We start from the raw sequence: 20280 nt of genomic DNA on the forward strand, positions 1-20280 counted from the left end.
ATTAGAAACCAGGACTACTAAACATTAACAGAAAGAAAATTATCTACTTCTCCAAAGACTTTATTCCATTTCAAACTTGTTTGGGAAGAAATCTGACCAAAGTGGACAGCTTCCTAAAATTTTTGATTTACTTTCTTTACAGCCCCACCTTTACACACAGCAACTGTATCACCGGTGTGCTAGTGGTTGGTGTCTGATTGCACCTCAGTGGGGTTTATCCATGTGCCTTAAGAAATATACATGCCCACGAGGGTAAAATTTAAATTCTCTGTAACTTGCAAGTGAAGAAGGCGTTTATGTAGCGTTACTGTTTACCGAAAAACACCCCAGAGAGCAAAAATTCTGGCTTTAAGAAACAATTTGAGGTGCGTGTAGGGGGAAGAGGGTGAGGGGAAATGAAGGCAGGGAAACTTTCAGGTTCAAATCAGAAAAGATCAAGCCCTTTGCAGGAGAGGGCTCCATGTACAAGCTCACTGATGGAAAAACCATTTCCTGCGATTTCAGACGGGTAAATGCGTATGATGAAGGAAACACCTGAGAACAATAAGTCTGTTTCAGGCTCAGGTGAAGAAAGGGGTCTATTTCTGGCACTGAAGAATAGGGAAATGATGATCATTTCGTTTTCAAGTTTTCCTTTATTTCTTTTGCCTTTTTTCTCCCTGAAACATCATCAATAATATTAATGTCATTGATGTCAAAACACCAAACATCAAATCAGGAAAACCATTTAAAAAATTTTGTGGCTATTTCTCCTCTATGCCCTCATCCCCTCTTCCCTGAAAAATACAGCTGTAGTAGTAGTAGTAGTAGTAGTAGTAGTAGTAGTAGTGTGTGTGTGTGTGTGTGTGTGTGTGTGTGTGTGTGTGTGTGTGTGTTGGGGAGGGGAGTTATCGAATTCTAAGTAAGAAAACAAAAGGAAGGAGGATTTGTAAGAGGGGCGCCCACTTTTGCAATCCTTTCTGCAAGCGAGTATTCCTCTTCTAGCGTTTGTGTGTGTGTGTGTGTATGTGTGTGTGTTTTCTTTTGAATCATCTCTTCCTCGTCCTCTTTCACCTCCTTCCTAAGAAGAGAAGCTGGGATGAGGGTCGGGGGTTAATGGGCTGAGGGGAAGGGGCAGAGAGGAACTAGCACAGAGTCAAGAGTTTCCTCCAGGGCTCGGCCTTGGAGCGCGTCAGCGCGCGAAGGGGAGCTGGGAGCAGCGGCCGCAGGTCTGCAAGGGGTGGGCCCGGAGGCGCGGAGCGCGGCGCCGCGGGCAGGGGCGCGGCGAGGGGAGCGAGCTCGAGCCCAGCCCGCAGGCTGCTCCGGGGCGCGGGCGCGATCCGCCCGGCTCGACCCGGCTGCGCTGCTGCCCCGCGGCCCCTGGCGCCCTCCTCCTCGGCCCCTGGCTTCGGGAAACCCAGCTGCTCCTTTCAGGTCTCTGCGGACTCCTCGCCTTCAACCTTTGACCCCACACAACACCCCCACCCCCCATGCCGCTGTCCCTAAACTCTGCACGAACCCACCGCCGCCTTCGCGGAACGTTTGGCTACTTTTAATTTCAAAGTGAAACGAGCAGAGGTTTCCCCGCCGCACCCAGAACTTTCCCTAGACCCTCTTCTGCACTTTCCAGGGCTGCCCCGCCGAGCCAAGCCCACTGCAGAGCACTCGGATCCTGACACCCGGCGCCGAGTTGGGGAAGGACCAGAAAGGGCTACCAGGTGGTTAGGTGTTGAGTGTTGGAAGCAAGGAGTAATTAACATTGAGACAAAAGGTAATTTCCACTCCCAGATTTTCCTCGGCGTATTTTATTTCCCACATCTCTGCGGAGGACACTCAGGGCTTTACAATCGGTTTAATGAGTCTTGAGCTGTATGTTCCCCCCTTCCCCCGCCCTGCCCTCGCTGAGTCACTAATAAATACCCCACCTCCCTCTCCCCCGCTTCCCTCCAGCTCAAGACTAGCCCCAGCCCAAGGGGAAAAGGTTCCCAGTCTTTTGACCGCGCTTCCGGGGTCTATAGATGAGCTCAGTTTGAAACGAGGTATTACAAGTGATTTCAGCGTTAGGAACCCTTTATGTCACCACAGACACTTTCAGATCCTCAGCCCCCCTCCTCTTTCCCTCTTTTTGTTGGGTCTTCTCCTCCCGGGGGCTATTTAACAAAGGCAGTCTGTTAACTAACATTTTTGTTTAACTCAGCAACTCCTTTCCAAAACACACTTAAACCTGATACCAAGGTCTGTTATTTTGTGTGTGTGTGTGTGGCGGGGGGGGGGGGGGGGGGGGGAGGAGTATGTATGTATGTAAGGGGGAGACGATGAAGTTGACAGTGAATCGGAAAGTGCAGGGCTTATTGGGGAAAGTGTCACAAGCATTATATTTCTAGTGAAATAATTCAAGAAATAGTGTGGGAGAGCCACTTCCCATTACTATGAAAAAAAGTATATTTTCTTGAGAATTAAAAAAGGGAGGAGGGAGAATGAAAATATGACCTAACATCCAGAATGGACACTCTCTTTGATGGTGAGAGTGAACTAGATGAAATGACATTCAAAGACGAAAGGTATTTTGAGTGTGTATGTACGTGTTTGTGGGCAGTGAAATCCGTCGTTCGCTTATTCCCTCCCCTCCCCCAACCTCGTTCTTCTCTCCTCCGTAGTCTCATTTTTTTTTTTTTCCCCAACATAAAAATGACCCCCTCCTGATCCCGGGATCTATCTCTGTACTTCCATATCCCCATATATTTCTACCTTTCCAGACTGAAGCCCAGTTTTTGCTTTAACTTCGAAGTAAATCGGTTTTACCTTTTTCCCCCCCTGGAGGTTCAGACCTGGTTGTGTGTGTGTGTGTGTGTGTGTGTGTGTGTGTGTGTGTGTGTAGGGGGTCATTATGTACAGTTAGACACAGGTAAGGTAAGGAATGGGGAGGGGAGAGGAGTTATAGAGAGTCTGAGGTATAGAGGGTCTGAGGAGGGAAGAATTAAGGGAGGAAGAAAGGAAAGACAGAAAAAGTCAGACACACTCTGGCCTTTCAGAGGTCAGGGCTCAGACAGTACTGTGACCTTCTTTCCCCCTAGGCAACCAGACCAGTGTTTATAAACAAAATCAGGCAGGTCTCTTCCCAAACAATAGCACTTCACTAACTTCACAAGCACTTCTACAGCTCTTATGCAAATTAATGAGGACCACCACTGCCCCCCACACCATACACATGCACACTCACTCCATCCAGGGTCACAAGCACACCCTTCTCACAATACAAGGAGATATTTCCAGCAAGAGTATCCAACGAAAATTTTACACTCCGTCTGGGGAAGAGCTGTAAGAGACAGCGATGCAGATGGGAAAAGATAGACAAGTGAGGAAAAACAAAATAAAGAATAACTGATTTCATTGAATAGAAGATACAGTTGTGATCTTTTTAAACCTAAAACATCTATATTTAGTCAATGAAATGCTGTAGAGACAATATATTAACTCCAGCCACTAAATAGAATTATTTTAAAACAGGACATTACATTCATCCAAACATCCACATTTCCAAGACAAAAAAAAAAAAAAAAGTCCAGATCTTTATAGTTGAAGAAAAGCCATCACCTCTGTATGTAACATCCCTAAATATTAGACACAAAAGCACCATTAAATCCTACAGCAAACAAACAGCCCATCTGATCTAAGTTACAAAATGTATAATTAAATCCATCTTTAATTACAAAAGGCAGCTAGCAAGCTAAATGAATCAAAGATTTTGAAACAAATGTTGTTTGCCAAGGTACAGAAATGATAGCTTTACATTATATTGTCACCAAAATTCCATTTCAGGAATATAAATTACAAGATAGGAAAAAAAAAATGGTGAAAGCAAAAAAAAAAAAAAAAAAGAATTAAATGATTTTCAAACTTTTGCTTTAAAATAATTATCAGTGAAAGTCTACCAGAAAAAGGTTAAGGAAAATATACCTCAGAGCAAAAAGATCATCTCCTTTTCTTCTTTGTCTATCAGTCCCCTGTTAAAGCATATGGAAAATGTTTTCAGAATGCCCAGATTTGGCACATTGTCACTGCAAAGAGAGGAGCGCAATGATGCTGTTAGAGAAAATGGGAAATAAATTCAGGATTGGGTGCTGCCTCCTTCAATGCGGATTTATCTAAGTTTAATTTAATATTCCGCAATCACTGAATGATCGCATATAATTCACCAAGATTTTAAAGGGCTTTATTTAAATACCTTGAGCAACAAGAGGATGGAATTTAAACCATTGCGGCCATTGCTTATATATTTTATTTTCCTATTAGAACTTTAAGTGGCAATTTCTAATAATAAAAGAAAAAAAACGATAAAGATTTGTTTTTTTTTAAAGGGAGAATGTTAAAGGAAAGCGTTAGTTTTATTAAAATCATTCTGAACGTAAAATCAAAAAGCACAAAATGGTTGTTTGTAAAACACTAAACCTTTAATCGATTTTATTGGCATTCCGATCGATTAGATAAACGGAAATCTATAGCAAACATCAAAGCATTTAAAACATTTTCCCTATCTCATTTATAAACAAAACTTTTCTTTTCAGCAGAAAAAAGTGATTATCAAACGACTAACAGGAAATTCTTCAGATATCAAATTACGATAATAAAATTATTTCCACATGGAAAAGGATAATGACAATGATGATAGTAATTACAATAATGAATAATTCAACAACCCTTTGACATGTATGGAAGAACCTCGAGCAGAACCGCTCTTGAAGGGGGCCACTTTAAAATAAATACTTTATTTTTAAAGGAAATCTTTTTAAGAGACAACTCAAGGGGAGTAGCTTAGGTGTGGCTCTCGGACTAGTGTTAATTTCCCTGCAATTGCAAGGGAATCAATTTCTTTACCGGCGTTTTCCTTCCAAATTGAGTTACTTCTTATTAGCAAAAATTAATATGCAAATGTCAGCGAGCCTTACCAGGTCTGCAAACTTGTGTCTGAACCTGTCTTCTACTTATTCTAAAAAGTGATTCCCAAATTATAGAGGGGGGGGGGCGAGGACTGGACTCCCCAAAACTGAATGGAATCACACATTTGATCCTTTAAGTGAAGGAAAATAATTTATTTAGAGATATAAAAACTGCTATCCGGAGAAATGAAACCATCAGAGAGCTTCTGGCATTCTAGCTAGCTTCAGCAAGAGGAAGTGTTGCTGTAACGGGTATTCTGTTTATTTGTTAAAGAAAATCAATGAAAGAGGCTGTAAAGTAGTTAGTGAGGCGTGTGTTTGGGACTCGCGGTGAATCGTGACTCCGTCAGGGTGAACGAGCAGCTCTTCCTCTTGCCAGAAAAGTCCCTGCGTCGCCCCGAGCCGGGGCGCGGGCTGCACGGCACCTGGTTCCAGCTCGCCGGTGCTGCCCCGCGGTGCTCGCGCCAACGCCAGAGTCCGTACAATTCTCTGCCCTTTCTGCCCTCTGTCCTAGCAGTCGCTCCCTCTAGTTGACAACGGGTGCCTTCCCACGCCCTCCCTCAGCAGCACACACCTTTTTCCGCCTTCTCTCTTACTGACTCTAGTCGTTCCCTCCTTCCTTTACGCTACAGGTCTGAACTTCTGCACTTCTTTTCCTTCTACTGGAATCTCACTCTTCTCCATCTCCAAGTCCCTCCGGTGAATCGCCGAATATTTCCTTCCTACCCCGCCCCTCCCCCGTTTCTCTCTCACGCCATTTATTTAGCACCCGGGTCTTCTTACCCTCGCGCTCCTATCCTCTCCTCCAGACATTCCAGAGAGTTCTCATCACACCAGAATGCACTCTCTTTCTCTTCCTCCTCCCCTTGGATTGGAGAGCCGGGGGTGGGTGGGGGTGCGGGCGGGGGGGGGATTGCGATTTCAACTCCCAGGGGGTTTATTCTATTCTTTTAACAGCTTTACTTTCCCTTTTCTTCTTTGCGTAACCTTCACCTACCTACTAATTTATAACAGAAGCGGTTTCTTTCCCTTTCATTGCCTAGTTTACGGTTCCGGTCCGGGGTTGTGCGTCCCACGCACTCTCCGCACCTCCCCCTCCCCGCCCCCACCAGCCCGCATCGCCCCCGCCGGCCGTGCTCCCCGGCAACTATTTTCATTTACTCGGTTGCCGTCTAGTTGCACTTTCTCTTCTCGGAATAAGTTAGCTATCCAGATTTAAAGTTCTCTGTATAGCCCCTCTTTAATTTGTCAAATTACTTCGTTGCCCAAGTTAAGGGAGGGGGTTTGGGGAGGCAGTATATCACCCACTTAAGTCCCTTTTAACACCCCAGTCCCACCCCCCGCCCTGGTAATATCTTATGTGAATAATAACGAATTCTGGACGATTTTCCCTCTCAGCGCGTGCAGATTGCTTATGAGTTATTCCTGAGCGGGTCTCAAACTCCTCACTTGCATCTTCTGGCTTCGAGTGGTCATCCTTCCAAACTTCCCCCCTTTCCTCTCCTTCCCTCCCCGGCAGCCCTGGCTGCGAGCGGAGCTCAGTCTAAAGACCTCGTCCTCTCGCTTCTTGTTTCTTGCTGCTGCAGCTGCCGCTGAAATTCGCTGCGGCCGCTGCCTCTTCCCGCTTTAATCCCAGACCTCCAGTCATTGGGCAGCTCCTCAGAGGCAAGAAGTCAACACCATGGCAACCCGACAAGCCTATCAGATCACCGGCTGGTGTGACAGCAGCAACACTGCAGGCTGGAGTGGGCTGGGCAGAAGAGCAGAGTGGCCTCTACGCTCAGGTACACAGTCTGGGAGTGGACAGCAGCTGTCAGCCTCCACGGTCTGGCTACACAGATGTGCACCACCCAGTTCATACCCCTACCCTGTGTCCCCTCGTAGGTCTGGAGGAGGAGAAGGAGGGATACCAGTAGGATTGGAAGGGCTTCGGAAGGGACTTTCAAGCTAAAGTAATCAAAGCCCTAGGTATTGTAAACTAAAGGTGCCTTGTGCCCCAGCATTCCATGAAACCAAATCGCAGTAGCCTCAGAACCAAATTTAAGGGGTTTGCACAAAGGTGTGGGGCTTTTCTTCACCAGTTCTATCGCTTGCTTGAACAAAATTAAGGAAACATTCTGTTCTGGAGTTCCAAAAGGATACAAGAAACTGTGGCACTTTTAACTTTTACTGTCTGCTAAGTGTTGGTTTCTACAAAAGCTCAACATCACTTTCAGCCATGCTAATTGCTTTGGAAATGACCTAAACTTTACCTGAAATGGCCTTTGCCTTGTTCTTTCCTAAAATGTGTGCTGTGTGTAATGTGTGTTCTAGATCTTGATTCTCTAGAGAAGAAACAGAGAAGACTAGGAAATGGGTAACTGGGAAATCTGTGTGCCCCTCTTGGGCCTACCCAGCCTTTGTATTTCCTCCTTTTCCTTAAGAAACTCCCAAGTAGGCAGATGGAAGAAGACAGGACTTTCACTAATATTTTAGAACATCTTGTTAGTTAACATGAAATAGATAGAAACTGCATTTTTCATTTTTGATTTTAAAAGCACACAATGTTTTTGAGAAACACAACATGTTATTTCTCCATTATAATTATAATTCTGCTGTGAAAACTTTGACAAATAATTGTACAATATGTTATCATTGATCATATAAACCCCTCTATCACTTATCTCGTCGTTGATTTCTAAATTTCAGAACACGCATTTGTCTGTTGAAGTTGGAAAAGACAGAAAGAGAAATCCATTTAATATTGAAGTTAATGTGTCGTATTGAGGAAATCTTGTATGAATTCTAAAATCTACCCTTAAGTCCACTTCACATAAACACAATTCACTAAGTAAACAGCTTTCATATTGATCTAACATTTTAACATTTTTAGGCTCTCAGTGTGTATTTAAATTATCCTTGGCATGCATAAAATCCTAGAGAATTGGAAAGGTTTCTTAAAACAGCAATTGTAATATTAAGAAAGTAGGACAGAGAGCCAATTTTTTTGGCTCTAGAGAAAAATTCAATGAAATCTTGAACTTCATTTCCTTACTTTCTCTATATTTCATTGTTGATGGATCCTAATATTAAAACAGTGCATTTTCAAAATATAATTTATTACAGACCCAAAATGGGTATAATAACGGACATTGGAGAAACAGGTCATGATATACTAGAGAAAACATTTGGACATACTATGATATTCCCTGTAACGAAACTCTAATAACATGCTGGTAACATTTTCTTATTCTGTGCCACTCTGCAGAGTTGTTCAATGAAGAACTGCCAAGCACACAGAACTGAAATTTGGTTAGAGTTTAAATGGTTATTTCAGTGCCAAGTTATTGACATCCTTTAATATTTTTTCCTAATTCATATTACATTTGCCATGTACTGAGTGTTTACAGTGGGAAATGTAGGAAGAAACATAAAACCACAATTTTACATTAAAATGCATATATTTAATTCGTTATCTCCCAGAAACAAACTTGTAAATTTAAAATGCTTTTAAAGAGAAGTTAAATAAAGTGTGCAAAAACCTTTCAGTACATTTTGGCTTCAGTAAGAATAAAGGAATACAGGAAATATGATAGCATTAAAAATTTTATTATTTCATTTAATGAATGGTACATCCTCAGTTAGTGGAGTACCTTAGGTTCTATAATACTACTTGTGTACGGGTGTGCGTCTGTATGCTAGTCAAAGATGTGAACAGATACTGCCATTCAAATGTTTATCTATATGTAATATTTCTAATTTTAAAAAATTAAAATAAGATGTTCATAAATTAATATTACATTTAAATGAAAACAAATATCTAGATATTCTATTAGATCCTTTGAGTTTCTTAGAAATGATTATTTTTTCTTTATTATTTTTTCTCTGCCATGTATAGATTATCTAAAATTAAACAATTTTTGCATATATTATGCAGATATTTATTTGGTAATCATAAATCAATTTAGTGTCTACCCTTAAAAATACCCTCAGATTATGTGTATATGACCATCTGTTTAAACACAGATTTACGTACATACCACACACATGTTGCTAGTCAGTTCCACATTCAAATCTTTACATTTAAAGCTATTTTCTGTACATTTAGTGTTTTCACCATAGGATGCTGTTGGAAGGAGGGAATTTCTCTTTTTAGCTAATGAATAAGATGGTGGAATTAAATGTAGTTTAAGTGCTAAATTAAAAAAAAAAATCTATGTAAGGATGCCTTGCTCGTTTTCAGCAGAATGGATACCATCTCCATAGAGTTCATTCTTGACCTTACCTGAGTAAGTATTTTAACTTAAAGTATGAGATGCACCTAGAGGGGTAAAACATTGAGCTTAATAGGAAGACAGTTAATAACCTTTTTTCATCCTTGTGCACTATCAATCATGGCTGTCACCAGTCTGCTGAATCAAAGCAAAAGTGTTCTTCACAGATGACTGATTAGAAACGCAAAATCACAAGATCCATCTTCATGGTCACTTTTATTATAGTCATTTTTAAACTGACAGCAACATGCTCAGTTTCAGCACACTGGGCATCACAAATAGTGTCACTCAGTGCAGCTAAGCATGAGAAGAGGTTGGTTGGATTATACTTAAAAATAATTAGGCCCTCAACCCTTTGTGGAGCCAGGAAAAAACGTATTTCTCTCTCCATCGCCCATATCCTCCCTCACCTCCATAACTCACTTTGATTCCACTGTATCATTAGTTTATATCATTAATTTACCATCTTGAAAAGAGGTGATCAAGGTATAGTTTTATCCTCGTTAATTATCTAGGAATTAGGGAATGAAAAGTTACAGATAACTTTTTGTCTACCACTTTTTGTCAACTTCATGACAACATCATTGTTACCCTTATAGTTAAATTGGGCTCTTTTTATATAGAAATGTGTTTTTAGACTAAAAGCCTCAGGAATCTAGGTAGTCAGGTACTAGTAAATGATACTTGCTATGAAGTATCACTGAGGACATCTATCTGTTGAAGGCATCTAATAGCATCCCCTGGATGCTGTAGCATTGGAATTACTGGGATTATAACTATTTAAATGCATAATCTTAAAGTGGTCAAGATATTAACTATTAGGTGGCTATGTAAATTCTTGTTTTACCCCCTACATTACTTCCTTTTCAGCCCTAGAATATTGAAGCAATGACAAATTTGAAAAACCAACAAGTAGAAATACATAAAAATCATTAAACTAGGAGGTTTGAAACAGTTATGGCTGAATCAAACGATAAGGAACTTTGTCTTTACTTATAATCTTGATCTTTATGCTACAAAGATTACCCCTTCAGGTTTATTTCATGCTATTTTTACATTCCTTCAGAATATTTTGTAATATTATAAGGTACTAATGATACAAATATTTATATGGGAAAATTTTAATAGAAATATTTCAAAATATGTTGTGATTCTCGTGCCCATTTTACAAGCTCCTTATTTCATATTTCAGAAAAGAAAACCCAATTGAATTTAAATTTTAATTTAGTAATTTTAACCAAAATACCCATTTGAAATTTCTATCCAGTTATCTTTTCCTTTTATCTCAAATGTTCATTTCCTTGTTAGCAGCCAAATACACTCATGTAGAGAGAGGAAGAAGGAGAGAGAAGAAAAATTATCAATGATATTTCTTTATATAGTATAATGCCTTCATATTCATTTTCAAACATGTTAATATTCTACTTTAATACCTCTCTGTAAATCTACCAATTCTTTTCCTCCGTCTCTACAAGCAGACACACACATACACACATACCTATACTCCTTTATTGCTTTATTCTAGGTTATGAGAATGCTTTTCTTCTCTGCACAAAATACATAGATTGACAAGACATATATAATGATATATCTATACTTATATAGATAGTAATAGGTGCACAAATGTACTCTCTATGTATAAGAAGGCTAACATTAATTTCCTTAAATACTGTACTTTGTTAATACATATTTTTCTGTAAAATGGAGACATTATGAAATATCTCAATTAGCTATTTAGTTTGATTTTACATTCTTAGACGAATGAAATTGTCTTAGAATTTGAATAGATACATGTGTTAGTTGATATTTTAAAATATTTACACTTCATAAAAATCAATGACAATAGTTACTGATCTATTGTTAAATATGTAAAACTAGGATTAAATGAAATGCTTACATATTTTAAAAGCTACATAGTTGCATAGATGACAATGTAATAATCACCTTAATGGCTTCATTTTCAGTTTACTTTAATGACAAAACCGACAAAATTTGTGTGTGTATGTGTGAGTGTGTATGTATGTGTGCTTAGTTTAGATAAATTTATACTTTTAGAAAGGATAGTATCCCACAGAATTCAATATTATTTTTTAAAGTTAATTTTTGTTGTAAAATATCCTTTGTGACTAGGCTATACTAATCAGAATATTTCTAGAAAAGATTTATTTGAAATAGCTGGACTCACTATAACACATTTAAGCTACTAAAACTAATTCAGTGAAATGATATGCATGATTTTTGCCATCATCTTGGTAATCTGTATGGGCAGTCACTATAGATCTTAAACACTAATCTTTAATATGCATCATAAATATGAACATTCATAATGTTTATAAAGATTATAGATCTGGAATCATGTTTTCTGCTATAGATGGGTCTTAATAAACAGAAAATAAAAATAATTTTCCTTTATATTTTAGGGATATAATCAAAGCTCTTTAAAAAATTAGTTTCTTTTGAAAGTTACTATGGAGAATCATTGAGAATTTTATGTTTTGACATAATTTGAAAACAACATTCACTTACATTTAAAGCATTAATTTAGATAATGTTTTTGGAAAAAATATCAGTGTCTTTATTTATTTGAAAAGTTTATCAGACTATTTTGTTGCTGTTAGTTTAAAAACCTATCTTAATTTGTGTGCATTGCTTGTGCTTTCATTTGCTTCATTCAGAATGTTCTTGTGTTTAAGTGAATACATAAAGTATACAATCTTATTTAATAGTAGAATATCATATGACATATGGACTAACAAGAAATCTCATAATTTAGTTGGTAGAGGTATATTTAATATATAAATACATATTCATCAAAGAATATTTTAAACTAAAAAAAGACAAATGAAATGTTTGTGCATTTCATTTGGGGCTGAAATTTATATTTGTGCATTGCATGTAATATATGATATATACATGCATATACACAATTACACCTAAATACTCTCAAATTTAGATTACTGACTTCTTTAAATGGTAAAATGCTGTCACACACAAATAGTACAATTATCTTTGCCAAACTTGGTTTATGCAGCCTGAATATGCAGTTATGGCATTTCTCTCTTTTCTGAGATATGATTTTCCCTTGATACTGGAATTGTTCTTTGTTGAATCTTTGTGATTAAAAAAAAAAAGAAAGCTGTTATATGAGTGTCAGTTTGCAATAAATGTGTGAAAAAATGTACAGTCAGGATAGACTGGCCGTCTTTCAGTGTGTCTTTCCTACCTGGGCTTCAGGGCTCCAGCTCCGTACCAGTGATATTTAAAGAGAAAGGAAATGAAAGCAAAGGTCATACAAAAATCACCTTTAACATTTTATAGTAAAAAAGAGAACATTTTGAAATATTTACAATAATTTGTTATGTAATTTTATTTTAATTTTTTTCTGTATTAATTTTCAAAATCTACTATTATAACTATAACTCATTTAAAATTGTCATTGTGTTCAACTCTTACTTACAGAAAAAATATTCACCCCTCTAAAACCTTTAAACCTGAAATTATTATTTTCTCTACCATTCATATTCTCCAAAGCTTTCTGCCACTCACCCACTAAAGCTAAATGATGCATTTTATAACAAATGGACTATTTTGATCAGCATGCACTATTTTACCTTGAACTTCAGTTTACAAAGAGATATGCAAATAGATTTAATGACAACTTTTCAGAATACACCCCAAGAGGTTAGTGATGTTTTCAAGTAAAAAATTTAGGACAATATGATATAAAGATCCTTTTTTTTTTGATAGCTAAAGCTTTTATATGTAAACCTTCACTTATGTATTACACAACCACTGAAGAATTTTAATGTATTGCAGTTCATTTTGCAATATTTGCACAAACGATCAGAGTAGTATTATGTTGCTTAGTTATTTCATTATATTATATTTCACATTTAGATTTTCATTCGAATTTTCCCGTTTTCAACATTTGGATATCATCTCATTAGCTATCATAAACCAGTAGTTTAAGGAGGGGTAATTCTGAAATGTAAACACCCCTTCTAGAATTTTACAGCATTGCCATGGCAGCATTACTTTCCCCCAAACATTTCCCTGTTATGATTATAAGAAAAGATCAGATGCTGTGGCAATCTTTTTCATATGTGATCTTTCTTTCGAATTATTTTCAAAGTCAACCGTCCTTAGACCTTATTTTCATCTCCACAAAGCATTAAGTTTTGCTTCTTTGTAAAATATTTCTTCATAACATATCTTAGTTTAATTCACTTTTAGCAAAAGAAACACCCAAGCTCAATCTGGAGACCTCCTTCCAACATAATTTAGCTGGACCTTTTCTTAGTAAAGGTTTTCTGGTTTTCATTTTCACTTCATATTCTCAAATAAAAGATCCTTTGTTGTCTACCATTTGATTGGACTTAATGAAAAACACTCCATTTTAACTTAACAGTATTTCCTTTTGAATTTATTATATTTAAGAACACTGTCAAAAATCAAACATTTAATCTCAGGTTTTTGTATTTCAAAATATATTACTATCACATGGCTCAGAGAGGTGATGTAAAAAGTATACTGAAAAGATTTCAAAAAGAAAAGCAAAAGCGAAAAAAACCAGCTTCATTTTAATATGAAACTAAATACTATGGCTAATGTGCAGATTGGGTGCAGCAGCTGACTGTAAAGTCGAACATGTGACAGGGTGCCAACAGCGGAATTGTGCAGTATTGACTAAATGAGGTTCACTGATTTGTATTGAGGCTAATATCTTCTTTAAACAATTCCGTGTAAATTGTGCGTATAAAGTCATTGGAAGCTATTTCTCAGGACAGCCTCGCTGGCTAGCTACCTGCTGGAGTGAGGAAGATAATCAATAGGGAGAAATAGAGCCGAGCATGAGCCTGGGAAGCTTCAGAGCAGTTAATGCTGATAAAAGTAGATGATGTCAATATTTGGGAATAGCACAACTCTAGGATAATAGACAAAAGAGAAGTGCATATGTTGCAGGGTGTTCAAACAGGGGCAAAATTAAAAGCCTAAGTGGCAGATGATGTCCTAGGCTGTAAAAGACATTATTGATTACAGGTATTGGTAAATTTATCCTGAAATCCAAACAGAGCAAGATGCTATATGAAAAAGGTACCGAACTTTTCTCAGAAGCTTAAATACCCATTTCCATTTCAATGGCCAGAAGGTTTCTGCTCATGATTAGTCTAGGAGAGATTGTCTTCCAAACATTTGGCAGATATATATTTTTACATATGTAATATTTCATGTCTCAGGAAGAAATTGTATTTTTTTTAAATTTTCTAAGTTGTTTCCAAGATACAACAAATAAAATAACTTGTAAAAGATAAATGAAAATAGGCTGTCAGTCAAAGGGTGATACCAAAGAAATAAACGAACCTAATTGCCTTTGCATATACTTGTGATTATAGCAGACGCCTTATTTTTTAAAGGTAGTAGACTTATTGGAAGTGAGGTAATGGTATATTTGTACTAATTTAATACTGAAAATCAGTTTTCCTCTTGCTGTCAGGCGATGAAATTTTGTTCTTCTGTGCTGATCTTTCTGTTGATGTATTATGACATAGTCTGTCAACATGAACAGATATGTGGAAGGAGATTGGGTGACTGAGACATACAACCTGCACAGAACTCTTCTTGAATTTTAAGCATGTTATAGTGTTTGGGTACAACAAGTAAGACTGTGCTTGCTTTAAGATGCTGTATTTTTACATAATTTAAGCCCAAGCAAAACAGGTGGGCTACGTGACAAAGCTTCCAACCTGAATGAGTGAGCTAAATCCAAAACACCTATTTCAGAATACCTTTTTAAAAATCCCTTACACATCATACGTTGGTTCCTTTAAGAAAAAAAAATTTGCAAAATATAAGTTTCTCGACAAAGAGGAGAAATCTATTCATGGACACGTGATTATCAAACATAGCCATTTTCTCTTAAATTAAAGAATTCCACAACTGTTCCATGCTTTTATTGTCTCAGATGTTTTTATTGTTTGGTGTTAGATATATATCAACACATAATTCTGAAGTTAGGTAAAACAGCCAAGCTTTGATAGTTTTCACTTAAAATTAAATATAAGAAATGTTACTAGAAAAGCAAGTTTAAAATCAAAGCAAATTTATCTGGGACCTAACATTGTAAACATTATTTTTACTCATAAAAATACAGAAATAAATAAATTTTACCCCTGATATTCATTTTATGCTTTTATTTTAGGAATAACTCTTTATTTTGAAAAAAAAACTTTTAATTTTTTTTACCAAATCACACATTGGAATTATTAACCCAAGTCACTGGATTCCAATTAAAATAATTTCATATTCCAAATATATAATCTTTGTAAGCTTTCCTACAAATAAAATTTGCTTTTAAAAAAATTGCAAGTATGTTGTCACAAATCCTCTCTTTTCATCTTAAATACAGAGAAATAAAAGGTCCTTGGTCATTCTTGAATTCTAAAGAAGGTTTCGTTTCAAATAAAATATGAATTTTGATTTAGAGACACAGAAAAAAATCTTTTAAGATCTATACTTCAACTAATTTGTTAATCTTGTGCCACTTTTAGCATTTGTCACACATATAGACCAGGAAATTGGCTCCATCTCATTCTAGCTCTGTATTGAATTAAAAACCTCCACTGCAAAGAAGAGCATGATGTGGGGAAAGAATAAATTTAGTTCTTTCTTTAGTAATGCACATATATTTCCATACATTTCACATCCTCAGGGAGCCTATGAATGCATTCAATAAATACAAAACTATAAACTGTAATTCCAGAAAAGGGAAAGGTTTAAACAGTTTTCTGATTTTAATATACCATTTTAAGTTTGAAGGATGAAAATTCAATAATTTCATACATTTTATTTTACTTTTTTTTAGCAGACACCTTCAGTATTAGAAATAAATCTAAAATAATGAATCTTAGTTGTTCCTTCCACTTGGATAACGTTAGCAGTTTTAGATCAAAGCAAATTAAATATCAGCAGTGACAAATTGAGAAAAATGTTTTATACCAGTTGAATCTATGTTTGCATTCAATCCACCAAAGTCCACCCTGGCTAATTTAGTAGACATTGTATACAAACCATTTATGTGCAGACATTAAAAGGAGTGTCCATTCCTATTTCATGTTTCTAGGCTGACAGAAAAGGTAGTTTTCCATAAAGTGTGATAATAATGGATAGATTTTAAGCGCGATGGGTGCATTTCTCTGACAATTTTGTTGAAATATGCCCCACAGGTGAAGGAGATTACTAACTCTGATATAGACTCGTTGAAGGTATAGTTCACTATACTTTCAAGCATTTGAATCTGTGACTGTGTTCTGAGGAGACCGTGCAGTGTGGTAGATTTATGATGGCCTCATGGAAACCGGAAACAGAGCTAGCAAAGATGATGGCATACTTGTTCAGAAAAACGGTGAACTGAAGGTCCCTGATTTACACTGACATGTATCTTGATGAAACCATAGTTTGCAAATTGCCTTGAGTAGTCATCATTTATTAAGTGCTTGATAGCTAGATAAATGTACATATCTATTTTAAAATATATCGAGAATGCTGATACTGTATTTGCAAGAATTTTCTTTCAGATCTGAGGTTAAAAATATTTTACTTACCTATTTCTATTTTCTAAATACCTTAGAAATTAATATTCAGTAAAGAAATCATGTCAGTTAAGAAATACATTCCCTAATATCAATAGTGAAAAACGAAAAACTCCAGTAATATGAAGAATTCTGAAAAATTTCACAGTATATCTGCATATTAATTAAGAGGTTTAAAGTCTTTAAGGTTTTGTGTTTTTCACATTTATGTTATTATTCAAGGATAAAGAAAAGACTGAGCTTCAACTGTCAACTTAAAAGCCATCACTCCCTGACTCATTCCTGTTTCAAGTGTTTAACCGACATGGTCTTCGTTTGAAGGCTATAGCTGTTTCTCCCTTATTTTGTGAGGCCAGTGAAGATACTCCCTGCCTAATTCAGGAATGAAATTGTGCACATATATGCTCATAGACTTTTTTTTCCCTACGGGAAGTCTTATCTGTGTATGATTAGAAATGACAGAATGCATGACACACACTTGTAATCATTCTGCTATGCATTTCCAATTCCTGAGAACTTTATTCCTCGCCATCCCTTTTTATTTTTATAATAGTCGATAGTGTCAGTATTTCAATTTAGAAGAAACACAATTTTTTCTTCAGGTCTCACAATACCAATTTAGATGTTCCTACTTAATCTGAGAAATTAATGTTTGGGAAAACACGAAGTGTTACGTGATTAAAAGCTTTGAAATTGTTGAAACCACAGTCCTTTTAAAATCCTCATTCTATTGGTGCCATTCTCCTTGTATTTTACAGCTGAGGGGTTTGGATGCTTAATGCTGGTATTGTGTGAAGTGGGTGTTCCTGGAAGTCACACTTATGAATTATTATGTGCCCCAACTGCTTCCGGGCATAAAATTTCTCTAACAGACAGCAGCTGACAGATTGGGAGAATCTGGCACAAAGTGTCAGATAACGTCTAACTGTAATGTAAGTTTTGAAAGTATCTTTTGGGTCTCTTTTCTTAGGGATTTAGCAAAAACAAATGGAATATATAGAAAGCACATATTTTTGTTATTGGCCTAACCTCTTTAGCACAGCTCAGCATCTCAGGATACCTTTTTTTTTTATGGTAAAAAACACTTAACATGAGATTTACCCTCTTATCAAAATTTTAAGTGTACAGTATTCAACTATAGGTGCAAGACTGTACAGCCAATCTCTAGAATTTTTTCATCTTATATAGCTGAAACTTTCTCCCGTTGCGGAGCACAGGCTCCAGACACGCAGGCTCAGCGGCCATGGCTCACGGGCCCAGCCGCTCCGCGGCATGTGGGATCTTCCCGGACCGGGTCATAAACCCATGTCCCCTGCATCGGCAGGCCGACTCTCAACCACTGCGCCACCAGGGAAGCCCTAACTGAAACTTTTTACCTAACTCCTTATGTCCATGTTCCCAAAGCCCCTGCAACCATTTTACTCTCTGTTTTTATGAATTTGACCATTTAGATATTTCACATAAGTGGAATCATTCAGTATTTGTCTTTCTGTGACTGCCTTATTTCACTTAGCATAATGTCCTCAGCGGGCATCAGGATACCTTTCCGGGTCTAGCCTTATTCTCCCTTTCCTTGGGGGGTCACAGAGAAGGGGCTTAGTTGGAATGTTCGCCATGGAATAAAACAGTTCACTTACTAGGAGACTGCCGTGGGAGGGGAGTCAGAACAGAAAGGCTGGTGGATTCTTATAGGAAACAGGTACAATGAGGCTCGTAGCCACCATTTTCGTCATTGATGATGGTTGGGAAGTGAGGTGAATGTTAATTGCGTGTTCACAGTGGGATAAGGGCTTTACTTACATTGTCACATTCATCCATTCAAGTCCCCACTGAGGTAGATACTGTTATTATCCCCACTTTGCAGATGAAGGAAATTAAAGCAGAGAGGTGAAATAACTTGCGCAAGTTGATAGAGCACTTAAGTACTAGACATGGGACTCAGCCTTCCCCTGAGCACTGTTATGCTGCCTCCCTAGTAGTCGCTTAGTAAAAACCGGTCTTTGAATCCAAGAAAGTAAAAATGTAGTCTGTATCAATGGAGGAGAAACAGCTCTTCCATCTTTTCTCCTAGCTAAGAAATAAGGAGAAAGAATCCTTGGCCAAGGTCTGCTGACTTTTTCTAGCTATTTTGTCCTAGGGTAAACAGAGTAAACATATCAGAGTTAGATGTATTAATACATCCTAGGGTACAGATGTCAGAATGTTCAATGTGGCAGCTTTAATCTTCTAGGCTTCTTTGGTGGTTTGATGTCCAGACCCCAACTATTCTCAGTGGTGTGACTTTACTGATGGGTTTATAGAAGATGCACAAATTTAGTAAAATCCAAGTATTCCATGTGAGTGGATCTGTTTTCAATTACGTGTTTCTGTAACATTAATAGGAGTTATTGATGGTTTCCACAACTGTATTCTTTGGTTCTAGTTGTTGCATTTACATGCTATTGTATGAGATCAAGTATAAACCTATGGTTCAGTGGGAGAATTTATTGTTTTTTACTCCTTAGATAGGATTTAGTGCTTAACTTTCTATATTCTCATCAATGATTGCTTTCATTATTTCTTCTGCATTCACTTTTGTTCAAAAAGACATTCACTAAAAATTACTTGTTTTATTTACTCATGAGTTGAAGATGATGTGAAAATTGGTGATACCCATCACACCAAATCCTATTACAGGTGTATAGTCTGTTGAGGTAATATATATATTTTGCTTCATTAAAAATTATAACATTTACTTATGTGTACAGGATGCTTTGTAAACAGTAGGTGCTCAATATGTGTTAAGCAAGAAAATACATATTTGCTTTGATTAAAATATGATTTAAAAGGACCACAGGCCTTTGATCTCAACATTGGTTATTCAGGTTTGTTAAAGATTACTTTTTTCCCCCCTTAGGCAACCATGAGGATGAGGATATAGGCAAATACAGGGTGCTGGCACCTATAATGTTGGAGACAGGGAATGTCAGAGGTGCACAATTATTATTCAGCAAACAATAGAGCGAAGTACATAAGAGCGGAAGCATTGGAATCAGTGAAGAGAGGGTTAGAATTCTAGCTCTAGTTAATATGGTGGTGTGATCCTAGACCAGTTATTAACCTCTTCAGACCTAGTTTGCCTTTTCTATAAAGTGGGTATTATAATAACAGGGAGAGATGCCTCAAGAGATGGTTTTTAAATATTCTGTGGAATAGCACAGAGCCTGGCATTGTGTAAGTACTCAGTAAACTTTACCTGTCCCTATTAATATATAGGATATTTTGATGGCTGTAAGTATATATTGGTTTGCTATTTGAAAATTTCTGGTTTTGGTATGTGACACAAATGAGTGATCTTTCAAATCAAAAACTTGTTTTCTTTTGAGGATTCTCTTAAGAATCAAAGCAGACTCAAATCCAAGAGGAAACTCTTTAAAAACAGAGTTGTAATTCAGAATATTATGGTTCTATAAACTTGCATGAAACTTGAATAATTTGGTCTTATATGTGGTAGAAATAACCTATAAAAATTTTAAATTAAGT

The sequence above is a fragment of the Stenella coeruleoalba genome (genome assembly GCF_951394435.1).
Source record: "Stenella coeruleoalba genome assembly, chromosome: 17".
NCBI classification, from domain to species: Eukaryota; Metazoa; Chordata; class Mammalia; order Artiodactyla; family Delphinidae; genus Stenella; species Stenella coeruleoalba.